This window comes from Phacochoerus africanus, chromosome 6 (genome assembly GCF_016906955.1).
Source record: "Phacochoerus africanus isolate WHEZ1 chromosome 6, ROS_Pafr_v1, whole genome shotgun sequence".
NCBI classification, from domain to species: domain Eukaryota; kingdom Metazoa; phylum Chordata; class Mammalia; order Artiodactyla; family Suidae; genus Phacochoerus; species Phacochoerus africanus.
The window spans coordinates 14,717,472-14,723,471 of record NC_062549.1 but is presented as its reverse complement, the minus strand read 5'-3'; positions in this window follow the sequence as shown (position 1 = coordinate 14,723,471).

Sequence of the window (6,000 nt, the reverse complement as noted above, 5' to 3'; positions counted from 1 at the left end):
GTCTATCATTCACTCAAGTAAAAAATTGTATTCCATGGGGGGAAAAGAGAGAGAACAGTTTAGCTTGCAACTCCTTTCCTTAAGACAACCATCTTATTTTGGTATGCAGCAGAAATGCTTTTTGTGTAGTTCTCATTTAATCACCCCTTAGTGCGAAGCTGGCTATTTTTTCCCCTCTGAATGTGTAGGGGTGAAGACTACAATGCCAAGTGGTAGATGTTGCTACCACTGCCTTAATTCGTGCTAAGGTACCAGCAGTTTTACCCCCTGTGATTTTGCACCATTAGTTAAAATGTCCACACAGCAAAAAAGGTAAATAACATCTTAGGTTTTTTAGGAAAATGGATTTGACGTTGAAGACCCGCTGAAATAAGTCTTGGGGACCTGGGGACCCATGGGCCGTCCTTTGAGATCCGCTGGTGTGAAGCAATAACTGACAGTAAGAATTAAGAGTCAGCTGCTAGAGGAGAATAATCATTCCTCTTGAGAGCAGATTTGTGTCTCAGCCCTTCTCTGGGCCTCATTTGTATCTTCTGTAAAAGGGGCTAATAAAATAATATCTTCCAGGAGTTCCCGTCGTGGCTCAGGGGTTAACCAATCCAACTAGGAACCATGGGGTTGCGGGTTCGATCCCTGGCCTCGCTCAGTGGGTTAAGGATCCGGCGTTGCCGTGAGCTGTGGTGTAGGTTGCAGACGCAGCTCAGATCCCCCGTTGCTGTGGCTCTGGCAGAAGCCAGCGGCTACAGCTCTGATTAGACCCCTAGCTTGGGAACCTCCATATGCCGCGGGAGCGGTCCAAGAAATGGCAAAAACACAAAATAATAATAATAATAATATCTTCCATACAGAGATGTTGGGAGAAGAAGGTCATGATGAGGTAGTGAAAGTGCATTGTTGTGGATAAAGCTCTGGGTGAATAAAAAGAATTAGATTCTTTCAGAGTCTACGAGTATTCTTAGGGGAGGGAGAAGCCCAGGCCCTGGGTCATATTGCCAAGATGGCCTCTGCTGTGCCTGTGCAAGTCAAGCCAGAAGGGCAAGGACATTCTGCTCCATAGCGCCCCCTCCAGGGAGTAGACAGTAACTTGAAGCCTCTTCCCAGTCCCGACTCCTTTGACACTCACCCTTGAATCTCAAGTGGGCTCTCAGGTCTACCCAGCAAGCCTACATTTATTTCATCAGTTTACTCTTCCACTTTCAAAGACAACCGCAGGAGGAAAACTATGGACTCTAGAGCTAAGCAAAGAGTTCTTAGATTTGACACCAAAAGCACAGTCCACAAAAGGAAAAACTGATCAATGGGACCTCATCAAAATTAAAAGAGTTTGCTCTGTGAAGAAAACCCTGTTAGGATGAAAAGACAAGCTGCACTCTGGAAGAAAATATTTGCAAGTGACTTATCTGACAAAGGACCTGTGTCTAGAATGTATAAAGAGCTCTCAAAAGTGAACCATAAAGATGTTAGAAAATAAAACAGAAAATGAGCAAGAGACTCTAAACAAACATTTCACTGAAGAGGAGACAGAGATGGCAAACAAGAATATGAAACGATGTTCAGCATCATTACCAGTAGGAAAACACAGAACTGCAATGAGATATCCTGCTTGTGATGTGGTGCTGTCATTTGGCAAGAGTTACAACTGGAGGAAATGGGAAAAGGGTACGCAGGATCTCTCCATATTACTTCTTACAACTACAGGTGAATCTACAAGTATCTTGAACCAAAATGTATAATTAAAAAAAAAAAAAAAAGGTGATGTCACAGCCCTGTTCCAAACCTCAAAGGGTTTCCTGTCATCCTTAGAGTAGATCCAAATTATTGATCATGTCTAACAGGCCCTGCAGAAGCTGGCCCCTGTCTCCAACTTCATCTCTTACCACTCTCTTCCTTACTCATTCTTTTCTTGGAACACAGGCTTCCTTGTGATTCCTTGAATTTCCAAGCTTATCCTTACCTCAGGGCCTTTGCACTGGACATTTCCTCTGCTGAGAACCCTCTTTCCCAAGATCCTTACTTGATTTTTCCGTCATCACTCTGATCCTGATCAGACACCGAAGAGCATCTTTGAAAATCCTTTCTCAAGAACCCTATCCAAAATAGCACCCAGACTCTCTCACTCGTGTTACTCTGACAGTTTATTAGGCATATATTTGCTTGTTTGTATATTTCCCGTCTCCCTAACTAGACTGTAGACTCTATGTGGGTAGGGCCTATTACATTCTCCACAGCATCCCTACAGGCATGGCACACAATAGGCGCTCAATAAATCCGTCGAATGAGTAAATATAAACATGGCAAGTTAACACAGGTAAATGTTTGCTTTGCCACACATTACGCTCTACTAAGCTCTCCTCACATTCCTTGCCAAGCAAATCTGCTTCGGGTGGGGAACTGATTATTTTCCATGAATGGAAAGACATAGGTTTGAGTCTCACCTCTGACACTGTGGCGGCCATGTGAATACAAGCCGATCATTTCAGCTTTTTGAATCTCCTTTCCTCATGTGAAGCAAGGATTGCCCTAAGGAACCTGGGGATAATAAGATGTCAGTATCTTTTCCTAAACCTGCTCCTCCCCCTGATTCCCATCTCAGCACCACCCACATGCCCAAACCAGGAACCTGGATGACTCAGTCTCTGTGCCTTCCTTCTCCATACCCCCACGCCCAGGCAGTTGCCAAGTCTGAACTAGTCTACTCGTAAATCTCTCCTACATCTCTTCCACCTCTGTCTCTCTCTCCTCTAGCCATCATTTCTCACCTAAATCATTGCAGTATTCTCCCTAATTGGCCTTTCCCATTCATCATCCATACCACTAATGAAATAATTTTTCTACTATGCAAATCTGATTATAGCAGTACCTTACCTCAAAGTTTTAAATCGCACACACACCCCGCCCCCCATTTTTCAGAGAGAGAGAGCAGATTCCTTACCTTGGCACTGATCTGGCTCCTGCTCATCTCTTAATCCCACTGCCCACGCCTCCCCAACACTTCCTGTAAACTCCAGCCATTTGCGGAAATGAGCCCTTCTCAGTCCCCTCTCCCTGACTTTGCACATGTTGTTCCACCTGTCTGCATGGCCCCCTCTGCTGCCTGGCATTCCCGAGATGGCCAGGGCTCTGTTTAGCATCACCTGGGGGCCGCCCTGACTTGCCAGTCTGTCCATCATCCCTCTTTATATTTCCATGATAACCCATGCCTAACTCGATCATGGCACAGGGCTTAACACATGGCTGGCACTTAATACAAGTTTATCAAGTGGGTCGACTGTTAGGCATTAGTAAGAACATGAAACTCGAAAATCCCAGTATAGCTTGTAATGAGCTATTAGGGTTCTTTTTTTTTTTTTTTCCCCTCTTCTTTGGCACTAATTTAAGATACTTATTCATAATCTTTTGGAGCTAATCTAACTTCAGCCCTGCGCAGAAGCAGAGGAATAAATGAGGTGACTTCTGAGCTCTTCCAGCTCAGTGGGTGATCTTGGCCAAAGAATAAAGTCTGGATTCAAAGGGATGTGGGACTGAATTCCAACTCTGCCACCTAGTAGCTGAATGACCTCGGGCCTTAACCTCAGTGAGGAAAATAATGGGACGTGTACAAAGCGTTGTCATGAGCAGGCGATGAAATCATGCAGAAGCGGAGGGAAGGCGGAGCTTGGCAGATGGGAAGCGCCCAGTAAGTGTTAGTATACCTCCACCTAGTGGTGTGTGAAAAGAAGGGCAGGTGGGGGTGAAAGGGTATCAGGAGGCTCCAGGGAGGTGGGAATGGATGAGGCAGAGTGGTGAGCTTGGTCTGAAGAACAGTATCTCTTTCCGTGAATAGCAGAATGGGAAGTGGGCAGCAGGCAGCTCATGGGCATGGGGTCACCTTTTATAAACAATCAGAGCAGCTGAGGTGGAAGGCATTGGGCGAATAGTGCCAGCCCATGGTTGGATCTGTAGGCACCAAGGTATTTTCCAGAGTGAGAGAAAGTGGGCTTAGGCCTTCCTCCAGCCTGTGGTGATCCCAGGTAAAGACCATGGCCATGCCTTCCTTCCACCAAGATGTTACAAGCACCCAGCTGCTGCTCAGCCCCACCGTGCTCCCTTTCACCTAACCTGCTTGGTTTTCTTTTATTCTTAGTACTGGTGACCTAATATTTTATAGAATTTTCTTATTTTCGTGGCTCTCTCTACTAGATCATAAACCTAGGAAAGCAAAGACTTTGTCCAGTGTCTTGTGGCGGCTGTAATCCCAGCCACCACCACCACCCTGCCAGTATCAGGTGATATTGAATAAATGAACAGATAAATTCTATTCATGTAACCTCTTCCACTAGAATGTAAACTCCATGACTATAGGATTGTATCAGTTACGTATTGCTGTATAACAAATCACACCAAAAATTTAGCATTTTATTTTATTTTTTGCTTTTTTGGGACTGCACCTACAGCATATGGAGGTTCCCAAGCCAGGGATCTAAGCAGAGCTACAGCTGCTGGCCTACACTGCAGCTCATGGCAACGCTGGATCCTTAACCCACTGAGTGAGGCCAGGGATCGAACCTGCAACCTCATAGTTCCTGGTCAGATTTGTTTCCACTGTGCCATGACGGGAACTCCAAAACTTAGCATTTTAAAATAGTATTTATGGATCAGAAATTTGGGAAGGGCTCAGTAGGGCAGTTCTGGGTCAGGGTCTCTCATGAAGTTGAACCTCAGCTGCCAGGGGGGTTACAGTCATGTGAAGACTTGACAGAGCTGGAGGGTCCATTTCCAAGGTGGCTCACTCTATTGACAGTTGCTGCCAAGCTGGTCCTCCATGTCCCTGTGGACATTTGTCAGGGCTGCACTGCCTTCCTGCCGTGGCAGCTGGCTTCCCCTAGAGCGAGCAACCCAAGAGACCACAAAGGAAGCTGAAAATGCCTTTATGATTGAATCTTATGCTACCGGTCATTAGAGTCACATGTCACCACTCCCTCCATGGACTGTCCGTCACACAGTCCAACCTCAATTCAGTTGGGATGAAACATAGGAGGCCACAAATACCAGGAAGACCACTGGGGACAATCTCGGAAATTGGCTCCCACAAGGAGAGTGTATCTGCCGATGTGACACCAGCGCCTGGTACATGATCAGTGTGCAAAAAAACATGTGTTGAATCTGTGAATGGACATGCATTATCATGCTAGGCATTGCATGGAACTCATTCCCTCTAGTGGAAGAGATGACACATCAAGAGACATTGGTAACTCTGTGTCCCGCAATGGAAGATGGTCTAAAAATTCCTAAGAGGTCTTCTGTCTGCTGCATGAGGTGAAGGGCTCCTGAAGTGACATGGGCAGAGTCCTGAAGGGTGACTTGAAATACCCAGGGGATCAATGACAGGAAGAAAGTTCCAGAGAAGGGGCGGCACATATACGAAGGTCAAAGAAAGGGGGACAGAGGCAGGGTGAGAAGGAGGAAGCGAGATGATCATCAGAGTTGTATTGATTCCCCCTTTATATCCATCAGACATTCCTTGGTGCCCTTGCCTAGAGTAATAGCATGTAGTATTATATGGAGCAGTAATGATAATAGAATACTAATAAATAGTGTAATAATAATAAGGGAAACACGGAAAGCAATGATGGGATGATCCTTGGTTTTTTTGTTTGTTCATTTGCTTTGTCTTTTTGCCATTTCTTGGGCCGCTCTCACGGCATGTGGAGGTTCCCAGGCTAGGGGTCGAATCGGAGCTGAAGCCGCCAGCCTACGCCAGATCCAAGCCGCATCGGCGACCTACACCACAGCTCACGGCAACGCCGGATCCTTAACCCACTGAGCAAGACCGGGGATTGAACCCACAACCTCATGGTTCCTAGTCGGATTCGTTAACCACTGTGCCACGACGGGAACTCCCGGGATGATTCTTGTTAAGTTTCATTATCTCGCAGTTTTCAACATGTGTGGAGACCCTACCAGGGGCCAGGGTCTATGTGCTAAGCGCTGGGAACACAGAGCTAAATAATGTGGGTCGCT